The 20,194-nt window shown below is 46.3% G+C and overlaps 12 non-coding genes across 12 annotated transcripts; all 12 read right to left on the minus strand.

Moving 5' to 3' along the window:
* Nucleotides 1-1,267: 1,267 nt before the first annotated feature.
* LOC142271555 (U2 spliceosomal RNA) lies at nucleotides 1,268-1,458 on the minus strand. The gene has a single exon (XR_012736592.1). It is a non-coding gene; the product is annotated as a U2 spliceosomal RNA (small nuclear RNA).
* Nucleotides 1,459-2,845: 1,387 nt separating this feature from the next.
* On the minus strand, nucleotides 2,846-3,036 carry LOC142271556 (U2 spliceosomal RNA). Its single transcript, XR_012736593.1, has one exon. It is a non-coding gene; the product is annotated as a U2 spliceosomal RNA (small nuclear RNA).
* A 1,387-nt stretch (nucleotides 3,037-4,423) lies between these two features.
* LOC142271557 (U2 spliceosomal RNA) lies at nucleotides 4,424-4,614 on the minus strand. Its single transcript, XR_012736594.1, has one exon. It is a non-coding gene; the product is annotated as a U2 spliceosomal RNA (small nuclear RNA).
* A 1,387-nt stretch (nucleotides 4,615-6,001) lies between these two features.
* Nucleotides 6,002-6,192, minus strand: LOC142271558 (U2 spliceosomal RNA). Its single transcript, XR_012736595.1, has one exon. It is a non-coding gene; the product is annotated as a U2 spliceosomal RNA (small nuclear RNA).
* A 1,387-nt stretch (nucleotides 6,193-7,579) lies between these two features.
* On the minus strand, nucleotides 7,580-7,770 carry LOC142271559 (U2 spliceosomal RNA). Its single transcript, XR_012736596.1, has one exon. It is a non-coding gene; the product is annotated as a U2 spliceosomal RNA (small nuclear RNA).
* Nucleotides 7,771-9,157: 1,387 nt separating this feature from the next.
* LOC142271560 (U2 spliceosomal RNA) lies at nucleotides 9,158-9,348 on the minus strand. The gene has a single exon (XR_012736597.1). It is a non-coding gene; the product is annotated as a U2 spliceosomal RNA (small nuclear RNA).
* A 1,387-nt stretch (nucleotides 9,349-10,735) lies between these two features.
* On the minus strand, nucleotides 10,736-10,926 carry LOC142271561 (U2 spliceosomal RNA). The gene has a single exon (XR_012736598.1). It is a non-coding gene; the product is annotated as a U2 spliceosomal RNA (small nuclear RNA).
* A 1,387-nt stretch (nucleotides 10,927-12,313) lies between these two features.
* Nucleotides 12,314-12,504, minus strand: LOC142271562 (U2 spliceosomal RNA). The gene has a single exon (XR_012736599.1). It is a non-coding gene; the product is annotated as a U2 spliceosomal RNA (small nuclear RNA).
* Nucleotides 12,505-13,891: 1,387 nt separating this feature from the next.
* Nucleotides 13,892-14,082, minus strand: LOC142271565 (U2 spliceosomal RNA). Its single transcript, XR_012736601.1, has one exon. It is a non-coding gene; the product is annotated as a U2 spliceosomal RNA (small nuclear RNA).
* Nucleotides 14,083-15,469: 1,387 nt separating this feature from the next.
* On the minus strand, nucleotides 15,470-15,660 carry LOC142271566 (U2 spliceosomal RNA). The gene has a single exon (XR_012736602.1). It is a non-coding gene; the product is annotated as a U2 spliceosomal RNA (small nuclear RNA).
* Nucleotides 15,661-17,047: 1,387 nt separating this feature from the next.
* Nucleotides 17,048-17,238, minus strand: LOC142271567 (U2 spliceosomal RNA). The gene has a single exon (XR_012736603.1). It is a non-coding gene; the product is annotated as a U2 spliceosomal RNA (small nuclear RNA).
* Nucleotides 17,239-18,625: 1,387 nt separating this feature from the next.
* LOC142271568 (U2 spliceosomal RNA) lies at nucleotides 18,626-18,816 on the minus strand. Its single transcript, XR_012736604.1, has one exon. It is a non-coding gene; the product is annotated as a U2 spliceosomal RNA (small nuclear RNA).
* Nucleotides 18,817-20,194: the final 1,378 nt, after the last annotated feature.

The raw sequence follows: 20,194 nt of genomic DNA on the forward strand, positions 1-20,194 counted from the left end.
CCTTGAAAAGGCTGCTTTGCAGAGCCAAAACAAGAAGAATGGTGCGTTTTGCAGCCGCCGCCCACTGCAATGAATCTGAATAACTCCTCCTTTAGGGCGCAAGCAACTCCCCTCCCCCTTGCAGTCTTTCCAATTCACGATACAAAAAGACGGACAGGACAGGTTGCCTGACTTTCCGTCACTGCCACCCTTTGCCATCCTTACCCGTAGAAAGCCCTTTCATCATCCCCAAACCCTAATCTTTTCCCTTTCCTTCCCAGCCCCCAAACCCTGCCCTCTGTACCTTTCTCACCACCCGCTTCCCTTCTCCTGTCATCCCCCTACCACCCGGGAAAAAAAGAGATTGCCCCCTCCTTCCACTAGCCCACCCTCCCACCCAAAGAACAACTTCTTCTGCGCAGCTTGTTTTCTAGGCAGCAGCGCTATTGTGATGTCATCGGGGGGCATTGTGACAAGCCGCCAGTGTTCCGTCTCTTCATGTTGTGCACAGTTCAAACGGAAAATACATCAACAGGCAGACTACAGAAAAGCTTACTATCAAAGGTTAGAGGGGGGCTTTCTCAGAGGGCTTTTTACAGTTTTTCTATTCCCAATTAGCCGTTTAAGTGTACTTATTGAAAGTAGTAATTCTTTCATAGGCCGCCCTTTCTTAGTATTTGACGTTCCTTATATTGCGGTATGAGGCTTCGCAGTAGGTTGCAAACATTCATCACCCATGACTGTCCCCAATTGAGCTCAGAAGCTCAATGTCTATCATGACCTCTCTTTTAGAATGTCCAAGAGCAAGCAAACTATTCCTCCAGGAGAGGGCGCCAACAGACTACTAAAGAGATCATCATTACTCAAAGAAAACCCCAAAAACCAATGCATGATAGGAATAAACAGGTAACTTTCTTTGGAGTGGAAGCGGAGAGATCGCACCAGATGCCAATTCTAGATGTTATCACACCTGTGGTCACTGCAGCAGCAGGTGAATCCACTTTGTCCAAAAGGGATCTATTCCATTCAATTGCAAATGATCTAGATAAGACAGAGAACTGCAGCACGGGGACATAGCCGAGTTGGTCAGGTTGAGTGGTGATGAGTTTGCTATTTGGATGAATAAAGAAAGTCAAAAGTGTGAAAGATAAAAAACAAAAGGAGGAAGTGTGAAAAGTGAATGGGCCAAATTGAGGTGCATATGAAGACGTATGCTTTCTTCCAATTCATTAAATCGGGCTAATATGAATCAGGTGAATTGAGTTCTGCTTTTGGAAACTGGGTTAAGAAGGGGTGCACCGTTCCTGGAGGTACTGCAATACCAGGTCAATGCGTGGAGTGGACAGAGCAAGCTCTTTTTCCATCTCCCTGTTCTAAAAATCCATTTAATATATGGTCCCCAGATAGGGGACGTATCAGATATTAAACTGATAAGAACAGATACTACACTTGATCTTAGCCAAAAGGCCGAGAAGCGATAACCAGAATTGGTTTGGGCCTCGAGTGGCACCCTGGCCTATGCCGGACACATCTTAGGGAGAGAGAGCGAGAGGGAGACAAACCCACGCCTACACAAGACATTTTGTCACCCAAGCCAACCCTTGAAAAGGCTGCTTTGCAGAGCCAAAACAAGAAGAATGGTGCGTTTTGCAGCCGCCGCCCACTGCAATGAATCTGAATAACTCCTCCTTTAGGGCGCAAGCAACTCCCCTCCCCCTTGCAGTCTTTCCAATTCACGATACAAAAAGACGGACAGGACAGGTTGCCTGACTTTCCGTCACTGCCACCCTTTGCCATCCTTACCCGTAGAAAGCCCTTTCATCATCCCCAAACCCTAATCTTTTCCCTTTCCTTCCCAGCCCCCAAACCCTGCCCTCTGTACCTTTCTCACCACCCGCTTCCCTTCTCCTGTCATCCCCCTACCACCCGGGAAAAAAAGAGATTGCCCCCTCCTTCCACTAGCCCACCCTCCCACCCAAAGAACAACTTCTTCTGCGCAGCTTGTTTTCTAGGCAGCAGCGCTATTGTGATGTCATCGGGGGGCATTGTGACAAGCCGCCAGTGTTCCGTCTCTTCATGTTGTGCACAGTTCAAACGGAAAATACATCAACAGGCAGACTACAGAAAAGCTTACTATCAAAGGTTAGAGGGGGGCTTTCTCAGAGGGCTTTTTACAGTTTTTCTATTCCCAATTAGCCGTTTAAGTGTACTTATTGAAAGTAGTAATTCTTTCATAGGCCGCCCTTTCTTAGTATTTGACGTTCCTTATATTGCGGTATGAGGCTTCGCAGTAGGTTGCAAACATTCATCACCCATGACTGTCCCCAATTGAGCTCAGAAGCTCAATGTCTATCATGACCTCTCTTTTAGAATGTCCAAGAGCAAGCAAACTATTCCTCCAGGAGAGGGCGCCAACAGACTACTAAAGAGATCATCATTACTCAAAGAAAACCCCAAAAACCAATGCATGATAGGAATAAACAGGTAACTTTCTTTGGAGTGGAAGCGGAGAGATCGCACCAGATGCCAATTCTAGATGTTATCACACCTGTGGTCACTGCAGCAGCAGGTGAATCCACTTTGTCCAAAAGGGATCTATTCCATTCAATTGCAAATGATCTAGATAAGACAGAGAACTGCAGCACGGGGACATAGCCGAGTTGGTCAGGTTGAGTGGTGATGAGTTTGCTATTTGGATGAATAAAGAAAGTCAAAAGTGTGAAAGATAAAAAACAAAAGGAGGAAGTGTGAAAAGTGAATGGGCCAAATTGAGGTGCATATGAAGACGTATGCTTTCTTCCAATTCATTAAATCGGGCTAATATGAATCAGGTGAATTGAGTTCTGCTTTTGGAAACTGGGTTAAGAAGGGGTGCACCGTTCCTGGAGGTACTGCAATACCAGGTCAATGCGTGGAGTGGACAGAGCAAGCTCTTTTTCCATCTCCCTGTTCTAAAAATCCATTTAATATATGGTCCCCAGATAGGGGACGTATCAGATATTAAACTGATAAGAACAGATACTACACTTGATCTTAGCCAAAAGGCCGAGAAGCGATAACCAGAATTGGTTTGGGCCTCGAGTGGCACCCTGGCCTATGCCGGACACATCTTAGGGAGAGAGAGCGAGAGGGAGACAAACCCACGCCTACACAAGACATTTTGTCACCCAAGCCAACCCTTGAAAAGGCTGCTTTGCAGAGCCAAAACAAGAAGAATGGTGCGTTTTGCAGCCGCCGCCCACTGCAATGAATCTGAATAACTCCTCCTTTAGGGCGCAAGCAACTCCCCTCCCCCTTGCAGTCTTTCCAATTCACGATACAAAAAGACGGACAGGACAGGTTGCCTGACTTTCCGTCACTGCCACCCTTTGCCATCCTTACCCGTAGAAAGCCCTTTCATCATCCCCAAACCCTAATCTTTTCCCTTTCCTTCCCAGCCCCCAAACCCTGCCCTCTGTACCTTTCTCACCACCCGCTTCCCTTCTCCTGTCATCCCCCTACCACCCGGGAAAAAAAGAGATTGCCCCCTCCTTCCACTAGCCCACCCTCCCACCCAAAGAACAACTTCTTCTGCGCAGCTTGTTTTCTAGGCAGCAGCGCTATTGTGATGTCATCGGGGGGCATTGTGACAAGCCGCCAGTGTTCCGTCTCTTCATGTTGTGCACAGTTCAAACGGAAAATACATCAACAGGCAGACTACAGAAAAGCTTACTATCAAAGGTTAGAGGGGGGCTTTCTCAGAGGGCTTTTTACAGTTTTTCTATTCCCAATTAGCCGTTTAAGTGTACTTATTGAAAGTAGTAATTCTTTCATAGGCCGCCCTTTCTTAGTATTTGACGTTCCTTATATTGCGGTATGAGGCTTCGCAGTAGGTTGCAAACATTCATCACCCATGACTGTCCCCAATTGAGCTCAGAAGCTCAATGTCTATCATGACCTCTCTTTTAGAATGTCCAAGAGCAAGCAAACTATTCCTCCAGGAGAGGGCGCCAACAGACTACTAAAGAGATCATCATTACTCAAAGAAAACCCCAAAAACCAATGCATGATAGGAATAAACAGGTAACTTTCTTTGGAGTGGAAGCGGAGAGATCGCACCAGATGCCAATTCTAGATGTTATCACACCTGTGGTCACTGCAGCAGCAGGTGAATCCACTTTGTCCAAAAGGGATCTATTCCATTCAATTGCAAATGATCTAGATAAGACAGAGAACTGCAGCACGGGGACATAGCCGAGTTGGTCAGGTTGAGTGGTGATGAGTTTGCTATTTGGATGAATAAAGAAAGTCAAAAGTGTGAAAGATAAAAAACAAAAGGAGGAAGTGTGAAAAGTGAATGGGCCAAATTGAGGTGCATATGAAGACGTATGCTTTCTTCCAATTCATTAAATCGGGCTAATATGAATCAGGTGAATTGAGTTCTGCTTTTGGAAACTGGGTTAAGAAGGGGTGCACCGTTCCTGGAGGTACTGCAATACCAGGTCAATGCGTGGAGTGGACAGAGCAAGCTCTTTTTCCATCTCCCTGTTCTAAAAATCCATTTAATATATGGTCCCCAGATAGGGGACGTATCAGATATTAAACTGATAAGAACAGATACTACACTTGATCTTAGCCAAAAGGCCGAGAAGCGATAACCAGAATTGGTTTGGGCCTCGAGTGGCACCCTGGCCTATGCCGGACACATCTTAGGGAGAGAGAGCGAGAGGGAGACAAACCCACGCCTACACAAGACATTTTGTCACCCAAGCCAACCCTTGAAAAGGCTGCTTTGCAGAGCCAAAACAAGAAGAATGGTGCGTTTTGCAGCCGCCGCCCACTGCAATGAATCTGAATAACTCCTCCTTTAGGGCGCAAGCAACTCCCCTCCCCCTTGCAGTCTTTCCAATTCACGATACAAAAAGACGGACAGGACAGGTTGCCTGACTTTCCGTCACTGCCACCCTTTGCCATCCTTACCCGTAGAAAGCCCTTTCATCATCCCCAAACCCTAATCTTTTCCCTTTCCTTCCCAGCCCCCAAACCCTGCCCTCTGTACCTTTCTCACCACCCGCTTCCCTTCTCCTGTCATCCCCCTACCACCCGGGAAAAAAAGAGATTGCCCCCTCCTTCCACTAGCCCACCCTCCCACCCAAAGAACAACTTCTTCTGCGCAGCTTGTTTTCTAGGCAGCAGCGCTATTGTGATGTCATCGGGGGGCATTGTGACAAGCCGCCAGTGTTCCGTCTCTTCATGTTGTGCACAGTTCAAACGGAAAATACATCAACAGGCAGACTACAGAAAAGCTTACTATCAAAGGTTAGAGGGGGGCTTTCTCAGAGGGCTTTTTACAGTTTTTCTATTCCCAATTAGCCGTTTAAGTGTACTTATTGAAAGTAGTAATTCTTTCATAGGCCGCCCTTTCTTAGTATTTGACGTTCCTTATATTGCGGTATGAGGCTTCGCAGTAGGTTGCAAACATTCATCACCCATGACTGTCCCCAATTGAGCTCAGAAGCTCAATGTCTATCATGACCTCTCTTTTAGAATGTCCAAGAGCAAGCAAACTATTCCTCCAGGAGAGGGCGCCAACAGACTACTAAAGAGATCATCATTACTCAAAGAAAACCCCAAAAACCAATGCATGATAGGAATAAACAGGTAACTTTCTTTGGAGTGGAAGCGGAGAGATCGCACCAGATGCCAATTCTAGATGTTATCACACCTGTGGTCACTGCAGCAGCAGGTGAATCCACTTTGTCCAAAAGGGATCTATTCCATTCAATTGCAAATGATCTAGATAAGACAGAGAACTGCAGCACGGGGACATAGCCGAGTTGGTCAGGTTGAGTGGTGATGAGTTTGCTATTTGGATGAATAAAGAAAGTCAAAAGTGTGAAAGATAAAAAACAAAAGGAGGAAGTGTGAAAAGTGAATGGGCCAAATTGAGGTGCATATGAAGACGTATGCTTTCTTCCAATTCATTAAATCGGGCTAATATGAATCAGGTGAATTGAGTTCTGCTTTTGGAAACTGGGTTAAGAAGGGGTGCACCGTTCCTGGAGGTACTGCAATACCAGGTCAATGCGTGGAGTGGACAGAGCAAGCTCTTTTTCCATCTCCCTGTTCTAAAAATCCATTTAATATATGGTCCCCAGATAGGGGACGTATCAGATATTAAACTGATAAGAACAGATACTACACTTGATCTTAGCCAAAAGGCCGAGAAGCGATAACCAGAATTGGTTTGGGCCTCGAGTGGCACCCTGGCCTATGCCGGACACATCTTAGGGAGAGAGAGCGAGAGGGAGACAAACCCACGCCTACACAAGACATTTTGTCACCCAAGCCAACCCTTGAAAAGGCTGCTTTGCAGAGCCAAAACAAGAAGAATGGTGCGTTTTGCAGCCGCCGCCCACTGCAATGAATCTGAATAACTCCTCCTTTAGGGCGCAAGCAACTCCCCTCCCCCTTGCAGTCTTTCCAATTCACGATACAAAAAGACGGACAGGACAGGTTGCCTGACTTTCCGTCACTGCCACCCTTTGCCATCCTTACCCGTAGAAAGCCCTTTCATCATCCCCAAACCCTAATCTTTTCCCTTTCCTTCCCAGCCCCCAAACCCTGCCCTCTGTACCTTTCTCACCACCCGCTTCCCTTCTCCTGTCATCCCCCTACCACCCGGGAAAAAAAGAGATTGCCCCCTCCTTCCACTAGCCCACCCTCCCACCCAAAGAACAACTTCTTCTGCGCAGCTTGTTTTCTAGGCAGCAGCGCTATTGTGATGTCATCGGGGGGCATTGTGACAAGCCGCCAGTGTTCCGTCTCTTCATGTTGTGCACAGTTCAAACGGAAAATACATCAACAGGCAGACTACAGAAAAGCTTACTATCAAAGGTTAGAGGGGGGCTTTCTCAGAGGGCTTTTTACAGTTTTTCTATTCCCAATTAGCCGTTTAAGTGTACTTATTGAAAGTAGTAATTCTTTCATAGGCCGCCCTTTCTTAGTATTTGACGTTCCTTATATTGCGGTATGAGGCTTCGCAGTAGGTTGCAAACATTCATCACCCATGACTGTCCCCAATTGAGCTCAGAAGCTCAATGTCTATCATGACCTCTCTTTTAGAATGTCCAAGAGCAAGCAAACTATTCCTCCAGGAGAGGGCGCCAACAGACTACTAAAGAGATCATCATTACTCAAAGAAAACCCCAAAAACCAATGCATGATAGGAATAAACAGGTAACTTTCTTTGGAGTGGAAGCGGAGAGATCGCACCAGATGCCAATTCTAGATGTTATCACACCTGTGGTCACTGCAGCAGCAGGTGAATCCACTTTGTCCAAAAGGGATCTATTCCATTCAATTGCAAATGATCTAGATAAGACAGAGAACTGCAGCACGGGGACATAGCCGAGTTGGTCAGGTTGAGTGGTGATGAGTTTGCTATTTGGATGAATAAAGAAAGTCAAAAGTGTGAAAGATAAAAAACAAAAGGAGGAAGTGTGAAAAGTGAATGGGCCAAATTGAGGTGCATATGAAGACGTATGCTTTCTTCCAATTCATTAAATCGGGCTAATATGAATCAGGTGAATTGAGTTCTGCTTTTGGAAACTGGGTTAAGAAGGGGTGCACCGTTCCTGGAGGTACTGCAATACCAGGTCAATGCGTGGAGTGGACAGAGCAAGCTCTTTTTCCATCTCCCTGTTCTAAAAATCCATTTAATATATGGTCCCCAGATAGGGGACGTATCAGATATTAAACTGATAAGAACAGATACTACACTTGATCTTAGCCAAAAGGCCGAGAAGCGATAACCAGAATTGGTTTGGGCCTCGAGTGGCACCCTGGCCTATGCCGGACACATCTTAGGGAGAGAGAGCGAGAGGGAGACAAACCCACGCCTACACAAGACATTTTGTCACCCAAGCCAACCCTTGAAAAGGCTGCTTTGCAGAGCCAAAACAAGAAGAATGGTGCGTTTTGCAGCCGCCGCCCACTGCAATGAATCTGAATAACTCCTCCTTTAGGGCGCAAGCAACTCCCCTCCCCCTTGCAGTCTTTCCAATTCACGATACAAAAAGACGGACAGGACAGGTTGCCTGACTTTCCGTCACTGCCACCCTTTGCCATCCTTACCCGTAGAAAGCCCTTTCATCATCCCCAAACCCTAATCTTTTCCCTTTCCTTCCCAGCCCCCAAACCCTGCCCTCTGTACCTTTCTCACCACCCGCTTCCCTTCTCCTGTCATCCCCCTACCACCCGGGAAAAAAAGAGATTGCCCCCTCCTTCCACTAGCCCACCCTCCCACCCAAAGAACAACTTCTTCTGCGCAGCTTGTTTTCTAGGCAGCAGCGCTATTGTGATGTCATCGGGGGGCATTGTGACAAGCCGCCAGTGTTCCGTCTCTTCATGTTGTGCACAGTTCAAACGGAAAATACATCAACAGGCAGACTACAGAAAAGCTTACTATCAAAGGTTAGAGGGGGGCTTTCTCAGAGGGCTTTTTACAGTTTTTCTATTCCCAATTAGCCGTTTAAGTGTACTTATTGAAAGTAGTAATTCTTTCATAGGCCGCCCTTTCTTAGTATTTGACGTTCCTTATATTGCGGTATGAGGCTTCGCAGTAGGTTGCAAACATTCATCACCCATGACTGTCCCCAATTGAGCTCAGAAGCTCAATGTCTATCATGACCTCTCTTTTAGAATGTCCAAGAGCAAGCAAACTATTCCTCCAGGAGAGGGCGCCAACAGACTACTAAAGAGATCATCATTACTCAAAGAAAACCCCAAAAACCAATGCATGATAGGAATAAACAGGTAACTTTCTTTGGAGTGGAAGCGGAGAGATCGCACCAGATGCCAATTCTAGATGTTATCACACCTGTGGTCACTGCAGCAGCAGGTGAATCCACTTTGTCCAAAAGGGATCTATTCCATTCAATTGCAAATGATCTAGATAAGACAGAGAACTGCAGCACGGGGACATAGCCGAGTTGGTCAGGTTGAGTGGTGATGAGTTTGCTATTTGGATGAATAAAGAAAGTCAAAAGTGTGAAAGATAAAAAACAAAAGGAGGAAGTGTGAAAAGTGAATGGGCCAAATTGAGGTGCATATGAAGACGTATGCTTTCTTCCAATTCATTAAATCGGGCTAATATGAATCAGGTGAATTGAGTTCTGCTTTTGGAAACTGGGTTAAGAAGGGGTGCACCGTTCCTGGAGGTACTGCAATACCAGGTCAATGCGTGGAGTGGACAGAGCAAGCTCTTTTTCCATCTCCCTGTTCTAAAAATCCATTTAATATATGGTCCCCAGATAGGGGACGTATCAGATATTAAACTGATAAGAACAGATACTACACTTGATCTTAGCCAAAAGGCCGAGAAGCGATAACCAGAATTGGTTTGGGCCTCGAGTGGCACCCTGGCCTATGCCGGACACATCTTAGGGAGAGAGAGCGAGAGGGAGACAAACCCACGCCTACACAAGACATTTTGTCACCCAAGCCAACCCTTGAAAAGGCTGCTTTGCAGAGCCAAAACAAGAAGAATGGTGCGTTTTGCAGCCGCCGCCCACTGCAATGAATCTGAATAACTCCTCCTTTAGGGCGCAAGCAACTCCCCTCCCCCTTGCAGTCTTTCCAATTCACGATACAAAAAGACGGACAGGACAGGTTGCCTGACTTTCCGTCACTGCCACCCTTTGCCATCCTTACCCGTAGAAAGCCCTTTCATCATCCCCAAACCCTAATCTTTTCCCTTTCCTTCCCAGCCCCCAAACCCTGCCCTCTGTACCTTTCTCACCACCCGCTTCCCTTCTCCTGTCATCCCCCTACCACCCGGGAAAAAAAGAGATTGCCCCCTCCTTCCACTAGCCCACCCTCCCACCCAAAGAACAACTTCTTCTGCGCAGCTTGTTTTCTAGGCAGCAGCGCTATTGTGATGTCATCGGGGGGCATTGTGACAAGCCGCCAGTGTTCCGTCTCTTCATGTTGTGCACAGTTCAAACGGAAAATACATCAACAGGCAGACTACAGAAAAGCTTACTATCAAAGGTTAGAGGGGGGCTTTCTCAGAGGGCTTTTTACAGTTTTTCTATTCCCAATTAGCCGTTTAAGTGTACTTATTGAAAGTAGTAATTCTTTCATAGGCCGCCCTTTCTTAGTATTTGACGTTCCTTATATTGCGGTATGAGGCTTCGCAGTAGGTTGCAAACATTCATCACCCATGACTGTCCCCAATTGAGCTCAGAAGCTCAATGTCTATCATGACCTCTCTTTTAGAATGTCCAAGAGCAAGCAAACTATTCCTCCAGGAGAGGGCGCCAACAGACTACTAAAGAGATCATCATTACTCAAAGAAAACCCCAAAAACCAATGCATGATAGGAATAAACAGGTAACTTTCTTTGGAGTGGAAGCGGAGAGATCGCACCAGATGCCAATTCTAGATGTTATCACACCTGTGGTCACTGCAGCAGCAGGTGAATCCACTTTGTCCAAAAGGGATCTATTCCATTCAATTGCAAATGATCTAGATAAGACAGAGAACTGCAGCACGGGGACATAGCCGAGTTGGTCAGGTTGAGTGGTGATGAGTTTGCTATTTGGATGAATAAAGAAAGTCAAAAGTGTGAAAGATAAAAAACAAAAGGAGGAAGTGTGAAAAGTGAATGGGCCAAATTGAGGTGCATATGAAGACGTATGCTTTCTTCCAATTCATTAAATCGGGCTAATATGAATCAGGTGAATTGAGTTCTGCTTTTGGAAACTGGGTTAAGAAGGGGTGCACCGTTCCTGGAGGTACTGCAATACCAGGTCAATGCGTGGAGTGGACAGAGCAAGCTCTTTTTCCATCTCCCTGTTCTAAAAATCCATTTAATATATGGTCCCCAGATAGGGGACGTATCAGATATTAAACTGATAAGAACAGATACTACACTTGATCTTAGCCAAAAGGCCGAGAAGCGATAACCAGAATTGGTTTGGGCCTCGAGTGGCACCCTGGCCTATGCCGGACACATCTTAGGGAGAGAGAGCGAGAGGGAGACAAACCCACGCCTACACAAGACATTTTGTCACCCAAGCCAACCCTTGAAAAGGCTGCTTTGCAGAGCCAAAACAAGAAGAATGGTGCGTTTTGCAGCCGCCGCCCACTGCAATGAATCTGAATAACTCCTCCTTTAGGGCGCAAGCAACTCCCCTCCCCCTTGCAGTCTTTCCAATTCACGATACAAAAAGACGGACAGGACAGGTTGCCTGACTTTCCGTCACTGCCACCCTTTGCCATCCTTACCCGTAGAAAGCCCTTTCATCATCCCCAAACCCTAATCTTTTCCCTTTCCTTCCCAGCCCCCAAACCCTGCCCTCTGTACCTTTCTCACCACCCGCTTCCCTTCTCCTGTCATCCCCCTACCACCCGGGAAAAAAAGAGATTGCCCCCTCCTTCCACTAGCCCACCCTCCCACCCAAAGAACAACTTCTTCTGCGCAGCTTGTTTTCTAGGCAGCAGCGCTATTGTGATGTCATCGGGGGGCATTGTGACAAGCCGCCAGTGTTCCGTCTCTTCATGTTGTGCACAGTTCAAACGGAAAATACATCAACAGGCAGACTACAGAAAAGCTTACTATCAAAGGTTAGAGGGGGGCTTTCTCAGAGGGCTTTTTACAGTTTTTCTATTCCCAATTAGCCGTTTAAGTGTACTTATTGAAAGTAGTAATTCTTTCATAGGCCGCCCTTTCTTAGTATTTGACGTTCCTTATATTGCGGTATGAGGCTTCGCAGTAGGTTGCAAACATTCATCACCCATGACTGTCCCCAATTGAGCTCAGAAGCTCAATGTCTATCATGACCTCTCTTTTAGAATGTCCAAGAGCAAGCAAACTATTCCTCCAGGAGAGGGCGCCAACAGACTACTAAAGAGATCATCATTACTCAAAGAAAACCCCAAAAACCAATGCATGATAGGAATAAACAGGTAACTTTCTTTGGAGTGGAAGCGGAGAGATCGCACCAGATGCCAATTCTAGATGTTATCACACCTGTGGTCACTGCAGCAGCAGGTGAATCCACTTTGTCCAAAAGGGATCTATTCCATTCAATTGCAAATGATCTAGATAAGACAGAGAACTGCAGCACGGGGACATAGCCGAGTTGGTCAGGTTGAGTGGTGATGAGTTTGCTATTTGGATGAATAAAGAAAGTCAAAAGTGTGAAAGATAAAAAACAAAAGGAGGAAGTGTGAAAAGTGAATGGGCCAAATTGAGGTGCATATGAAGACGTATGCTTTCTTCCAATTCATTAAATCGGGCTAATATGAATCAGGTGAATTGAGTTCTGCTTTTGGAAACTGGGTTAAGAAGGGGTGCACCGTTCCTGGAGGTACTGCAATACCAGGTCAATGCGTGGAGTGGACAGAGCAAGCTCTTTTTCCATCTCCCTGTTCTAAAAATCCATTTAATATATGGTCCCCAGATAGGGGACGTATCAGATATTAAACTGATAAGAACAGATACTACACTTGATCTTAGCCAAAAGGCCGAGAAGCGATAACCAGAATTGGTTTGGGCCTCGAGTGGCACCCTGGCCTATGCCGGACACATCTTAGGGAGAGAGAGCGAGAGGGAGACAAACCCACGCCTACACAAGACATTTTGTCACCCAAGCCAACCCTTGAAAAGGCTGCTTTGCAGAGCCAAAACAAGAAGAATGGTGCGTTTTGCAGCCGCCGCCCACTGCAATGAATCTGAATAACTCCTCCTTTAGGGCGCAAGCAACTCCCCTCCCCCTTGCAGTCTTTCCAATTCACGATACAAAAAGACGGACAGGACAGGTTGCCTGACTTTCCGTCACTGCCACCCTTTGCCATCCTTACCCGTAGAAAGCCCTTTCATCATCCCCAAACCCTAATCTTTTCCCTTTCCTTCCCAGCCCCCAAACCCTGCCCTCTGTACCTTTCTCACCACCCGCTTCCCTTCTCCTGTCATCCCCCTACCACCCGGGAAAAAAAGAGATTGCCCCCTCCTTCCACTAGCCCACCCTCCCACCCAAAGAACAACTTCTTCTGCGCAGCTTGTTTTCTAGGCAGCAGCGCTATTGTGATGTCATCGGGGGGCATTGTGACAAGCCGCCAGTGTTCCGTCTCTTCATGTTGTGCACAGTTCAAACGGAAAATACATCAACAGGCAGACTACAGAAAAGCTTACTATCAAAGGTTAGAGGGGGGCTTTCTCAGAGGGCTTTTTACAGTTTTTCTATTCCCAATTAGCCGTTTAAGTGTACTTATTGAAAGTAGTAATTCTTTCATAGGCCGCCCTTTCTTAGTATTTGACGTTCCTTATATTGCGGTATGAGGCTTCGCAGTAGGTTGCAAACATTCATCACCCATGACTGTCCCCAATTGAGCTCAGAAGCTCAATGTCTATCATGACCTCTCTTTTAGAATGTCCAAGAGCAAGCAAACTATTCCTCCAGGAGAGGGCGCCAACAGACTACTAAAGAGATCATCATTACTCAAAGAAAACCCCAAAAACCAATGCATGATAGGAATAAACAGGTAACTTTCTTTGGAGTGGAAGCGGAGAGATCGCACCAGATGCCAATTCTAGATGTTATCACACCTGTGGTCACTGCAGCAGCAGGTGAATCCACTTTGTCCAAAAGGGATCTATTCCATTCAATTGCAAATGATCTAGATAAGACAGAGAACTGCAGCACGGGGACATAGCCGAGTTGGTCAGGTTGAGTGGTGATGAGTTTGCTATTTGGATGAATAAAGAAAGTCAAAAGTGTGAAAGATAAAAAACAAAAGGAGGAAGTGTGAAAAGTGAATGGGCCAAATTGAGGTGCATATGAAGACGTATGCTTTCTTCCAATTCATTAAATCGGGCTAATATGAATCAGGTGAATTGAGTTCTGCTTTTGGAAACTGGGTTAAGAAGGGGTGCACCGTTCCTGGAGGTACTGCAATACCAGGTCAATGCGTGGAGTGGACAGAGCAAGCTCTTTTTCCATCTCCCTGTTCTAAAAATCCATTTAATATATGGTCCCCAGATAGGGGACGTATCAGATATTAAACTGATAAGAACAGATACTACACTTGATCTTAGCCAAAAGGCCGAGAAGCGATAACCAGAATTGGTTTGGGCCTCGAGTGGCACCCTGGCCTATGCCGGACACATCTTAGGGAGAGAGAGCGAGAGGGAGACAAACCCACGCCTACACAAGACATTTTGTCACCCAAGCCAACCCTTGAAAAGGCTGCTTTGCAGAGCCAAAACAAGAAGAATGGTGCGTTTTGCAGCCGCCGCCCACTGCAATGAATCTGAATAACTCCTCCTTTAGGGCGCAAGCAACTCCCCTCCCCCTTGCAGTCTTTCCAATTCACGATACAAAAAGACGGACAGGACAGGTTGCCTGACTTTCCGTCACTGCCACCCTTTGCCATCCTTACCCGTAGAAAGCCCTTTCATCATCCCCAAACCCTAATCTTTTCCCTTTCCTTCCCAGCCCCCAAACCCTGCCCTCTGTACCTTTCTCACCACCCGCTTCCCTTCTCCTGTCATCCCCCTACCACCCGGGAAAAAAAGAGATTGCCCCCTCCTTCCACTAGCCCACCCTCCCACCCAAAGAACAACTTCTTCTGCGCAGCTTGTTTTCTAGGCAGCAGCGCTATTGTGATGTCATCGGGGGGCATTGTGACAAGCCGCCAGTGTTCCGTCTCTTCATGTTGTGCACAGTTCAAACGGAAAATACATCAACAGGCAGACTACAGAAAAGCTTACTATCAAAGGTTAGAGGGGGGCTTTCTCAGAGGGCTTTTTACAGTTTTTCTATTCCCAATTAGCCGTTTAAGTGTACTTATTGAAAGTAGTAATTCTTTCATAGGCCGCCCTTTCTTAGTATTTGACGTTCCTTATATTGCGGTATGAGGCTTCGCAGTAGGTTGCAAACATTCATCACCCATGACTGTCCCCAATTGAGCTCAGAAGCTCAATGTCTATCATGACCTCTCTTTTAGAATGTCCAAGAGCAAGCAAACTATTCCTCCAGGAGAGGGCGCCAACAGACTACTAAAGAGATCATCATTACTCAAAGAAAACCCCAAAAACCAATGCATGATAGGAATAAACAGGTAACTTTCTTTGGAGTGGAAGCGGAGAGATCGCACCAGATGCCAATTCTAGATGTTATCACACCTGTGGTCACTGCAGCAGCAGGTGAATCCACTTTGTCCAAAAGGGATCTATTCCATTCAATTGCAAATGATCTAGATAAGACAGAGAACTGCAGCACGGGGACATAGCCGAGTTGGTCAGGTTGAGTGGTGATGAGTTTGCTATTTGGATGAATAAAGAAAGTCAAAAGTGTGAAAGATAAAAAACAAAAGGAGGAAGTGTGAAAAGTGAATGGGCCAAATTGAGGTGCATATGAAGACGTATGCTTTCTTCCAATTCATTAAATCGGGCTAATATGAATCAGGTGAATTGAGTTCTGCTTTTGGAAACTGGGTTAAGAAGGGGTGCACCGTTCCTGGAGGTACTGCAATACCAGGTCAATGCGTGGAGTGGACAGAGCAAGCTCTTTTTCCATCTCCCTGTTCTAAAAATCCATTTAATATATGGTCCCCAGATAGGGGACGTATCAGATATTAAACTGATAAGAACAGATACTACACTTGATCTTAGCCAAAAGGCCGAGAAGCGATAACCAGAATTGGTTTGGGCCTCGAGTGGCACCCTGGCCTATGCCGGACACATCTTAGGGAGAGAGAGCGAGAGGGAGACAAACCCACGCCTACACAAGACATTTTGTCACCCAAGCCAACCCTTGAAAAGGCTGCTTTGCAGAGCCAAAACAAGAAGAATGGTGCGTTTTGCAGCCGCCGCCCACTGCAATGAATCTGAATAACTCCTCCTTTAGGGCGCAAGCAACTCCCCTCCCCCTTGCAGTCTTTCCAATTCACGATACAAAAAGACGGACAGGACAGGTTGCCTGACTTTCCGTCACTGCCACCCTTTGCCATCCTTACCCGTAGAAAGCCCTTTCATCATCCCCAAACCCTAATCTTTTCCCTTTCCTTCCCAGCCCCCAAACCCTGCCCTCTGTACCTTTCTCACCACCCGCTTCCCTTCTCCTGTCATCCCCCTACCACCCGGGAAAAAAAGAGATTGCCCCCTCCTTCCACTAGCCCACCCTCCCACCCAAAGAACAACTTCTTCTGCGCAGCTTGTTTTCTAGGCAGCAGCGCTATTGTGATGTCATCGGGGGGCATTGTGACAAGCCGCCAGTGTTCCGTCTCTTCATGTTGTGCACAGTTCAAACGGAAAATACATCAACAGGCAGACTACAGAAAAGCTTACTATCAAAGGTTAGAGGGGGGCTTTCTCAGAGGGCTTTTTACAGTTTTTCTATTCCCAATTAGCCGTTTAAGTGTACTTATTGAAAGTAGTAATTCTTTCATAGGCCGCCCTTTCTTAGTATTTGACGTTCCTTATATTGCGGTATGAGGCTTCGCAGTAGGTTGCAAACATTCATCACCCATGACTGTCCCCAATTGAGCTCAGAAGCTCAATGTCTATCATGACCTCTCTTTTAGAATGTCCAAGAGCAAGCAAACTATTCCTCCAGGAGAGGGCGCCAACAGACTACTAAAGAGATCATCATTACTCAAAGAAAACCCCAAAAACCAATGCATGATAGGAATAAACAGGTAACTTTCTTTGGAGTGGAAGCGGAGAGATCGCACCAGATGCCAATTCTAGATGTTATCACACCTGTGGTCACTGCAGCAGCAGGTGAATCCACTTTGTCCAAAAGGGATCTATTCCATTCAATTGCAAATGATCTAGATAAGACAGAGAACTGCAGCACGGGGACATAGCCGAGTTGGTCAGGTTGAGTGGTGATGAGTTTGCTATTTGGATGAATAAAGAAAGTCAAAAGTGTGAAAGATAAAAAACAAAAGGAGGAAGTGTGAAAAGTGAATGGGCCAAATTGAGGTGCATATGAAGACGTATGCTTTCTTCCAATTCATTAAATCGGGCTAATATGAATCAGGTGAATTGAGTTCTGCTTTTGGAAACTGGGTTAAGAAGGGGTGCACCGTTCCTGGAGGTACTGCAATACCAGGTCAATGCGTGGAGTGGACAGAGCAAGCTCTTTTTCCATCTCCCTGTTCTAAAAATCCATTTAATATATGGTCCCCAGATAGGGGACGTATCAGATATTAAACTGATAAGAACAGATACTACACTTGATCTTAGCCAAAAGGCCGAGAAGCGATAACCAGAATTGGTTTGGGCCTCGAGTGGCACCCTGGCCTATGCCGGACACATCTTAGGGAGAGAGAGCGAGAGGGAGACAAACCCACGCCTACACAAGACATTTTGTCACCCAAGCCAACCCTTGAAAAGGCTGCTTTGCAGAGCCAAAACAAGAAGAATGGTGCGTTTTGCAGCCGCCGCCCACTGCAATGAATCTGAATAACTCCTCCTTTAGGGCGCAAGCAACTCCCCTCCCCCTTGCAGTCTTTCCAATTCACGATACAAAAAGACGGACAGGACAGGTTGCCTGACTTTCCGTCACTGCCACCCTTTGCCATCCTTACCCGTAGAAAGCCCTTTCATCATCCCCAAACCCTAATCTTTTCCCTTTCCTTCCCAGCCCCCAAACCCTGCCCTCTGTACCTTTCTCACCACCCGCTTCCCTTCTCCTGTCATCCCCCTACCACCCGGGAAAAAAAGAGATTGCCCCCTCCTTCCACTAGCCCACCCTCCCACCCAAAGAACAACTTCTTCTGCGCAGCTTGTTTTCTAGGCAGCAGCGCTATTGTGATGTCATCGGGGGGCATTGTGACAAGCCGCCAGTGTTCCGTCTCTTCATGTTGTGCACAGTTCAAACGGAAAATACATCAACAGGCAGACTACAGAAAAGCTTACTATCAAAGGTTAGAGGGGGGCTTTCTCAGAGGGCTTTTTACAGTTTTTCTATTCCCAATTAGCCGTTTAAGTGTACTTATTGAAAGTAGTAATTCTTTCATAGGCCGCCCTTTCTTAGTATTTGACGTTCCTTATATTGCGGTATGAGGCTTCGCAGTAGGTTGCAAACATTCATCACCCATGACTGTCCCCAATTGAGCTCAGAAGCTCAATGTCTATCATGACCTCTCTTTTAGAATGTCCAAGAGCAAGCAAACTATTCCTCCAGGAGAGGGCGCCAACAGACTACTAAAGAGATCATCATTACTCAAAGAAAACCCCAAAAACCAATGCATGATAGGAATAAACAGGTAACTTTCTTTGGAGTGGAAGCGGAGAGATCGCACCAGATGCCAATTCTAGATGTTATCACACCTGTGGTCACTGCAGCAGCAGGTGAATCCACTTTGTCCAAAAGGGATCTATTCCATTCAATTGCAAATGATCTAGATAAGACAGAGAACTGCAGCACGGGGACATAGCCGAGTTGGTCAGGTTGAGTGGTGATGAGTTTGCTATTTGGATGAATAAAGAAAGTCAAAAGTGTGAAAGATAAAAAACAAAAGGAGGAAGTGTGAAAAGTGAATGGGCCAAATTGAGGTGCATATGAAGACGTATGCTTTCTTCCAATTCATTAAATCGGGCTAATATGAATCAGGTGAATTGAGTTCTGCTTTTGGAAACTGGGTTAAGAAGGGGTGCACCGTTCCTGGAGGTACTGCAATACCAGGTCAATGCGTGGAGTGGACAGAGCAAGCTCTTTTTCCATCTCCCTGTTCTAAAAATCCATTTAATATATGGTCCCCAGATAGGGGACGTATCAGATATTAAACTGATAAGAACAGATACTACACTTGATCTTAGCCAAAAGGCCGAGAAGCGATAACCAGAATTGGTTTGGGCCTCGAGTGGCACCCTGGCCTATGCCGGACACATCTTAGGGAGAGATGAGCGAGAGGGAGACAAACCCACGCCTACACAAGACATTTTGTCACCCAAGCCAACCCTTGAAAAGGCTGCTTTGCAGAGCCAAAACAAGAAGAATGGTGCGTTTTGCAGCCGCCGCCCACTGCAATGAATCTGAATAACTCCTCCTTTAGGGCGCAAGCAACTCCCCTCCCCCTTGCAGTCTTTCCAATTCACGATACAAAAAGACGGACAGGACAGGTTGCCTGACTTTCCGTCACTGCCACCCTTTGCCATCCTTACCCGTAGAAAGCCCTTTCATCATCCCCAAACCCTAATCTTTTCCCTTTCCTTCCCAGCCCCCAAACCCTGCCCTCTGTACCTTTCTCACCACCCGCTTCCCTTCTCCTGTCATCCCCCTACCACCCGGGAAAAAAAGAGATTGCCCCCTCCTTCCACTAGCCCACCCTCCCACCCAAAGAACAACTTCTTCTGCGCAGCTTGTTTTCTAGGCAGCAGCGCTATTGTGATGTCATCGGGGGGCATTGTGACAAGCCGCCAGTGTTCCGTCTCTTCATGTTGTGCACAGTTCAAACGGAAAATACATCAACAGGCAGACTACAGAAAAGCTTACTATCAAAGGTTAGAGGGGGGCTTTCTCAGAGGGCTTTTTACAGTTTTTCTATTCCCAATTAGCCGTTTAAGTGTACTTATTGAAAGTAGTAATTCTTTCATAGGCCGCCCTTTCTTAGTATTTGACGTTCCTTATATTGCGGTATGAGGCTTCGCAGTAGGTTGCAAACATTCATCACCCATGACTGTCCCCAATTGAGCTCAGAAGCTCAATGTCTATCATGACCTCTCTTTTAGAATGTCCAAGAGCAAGCAAACTATTCCTCCAGGAGAGGGCGCCAACAGACTACTAAAGAGATCATCATTACTCAAAGAAAACCCCAAAAACCAATGCATGATAGGAATAAACAGGTAACTTTCTTTGGAGTGGAAGCGGAGAGATCGCACCAGATGCCAATTCTAGATGTTATCACACCTGTGGTCACTGCAGCAGCAGGTGAATCCACTTTGTCCAAAAGGGATCTATTCCATTCAATTGCAAATGATCTAGATAAGACAGAGAACTGCAGCACGGGGACATAGCCGAGTTGGTCAGGTTGAGTGGTGATGAGTTTGCTATTTGGATGAATAAAGAAAGTCAAAAGTGTGAAAGATAAAAAACAAAAGGAGGAAGTGTGAAAAGTGAATGGGCCAAATTGAGGTGCATATGAAGACGTATGCTTTCTTCCAATTCATTAAATCGGGCTAATATGAATCAGGTGAATTGAGTTCTGCTTTTGGAAA

Source organism: Anomaloglossus baeobatrachus, unplaced genomic scaffold, assembly GCF_048569485.1.
Source record: "Anomaloglossus baeobatrachus isolate aAnoBae1 unplaced genomic scaffold, aAnoBae1.hap1 Scaffold_3371, whole genome shotgun sequence".
NCBI classification, from domain to species: domain Eukaryota; kingdom Metazoa; phylum Chordata; class Amphibia; order Anura; family Aromobatidae; genus Anomaloglossus; species Anomaloglossus baeobatrachus.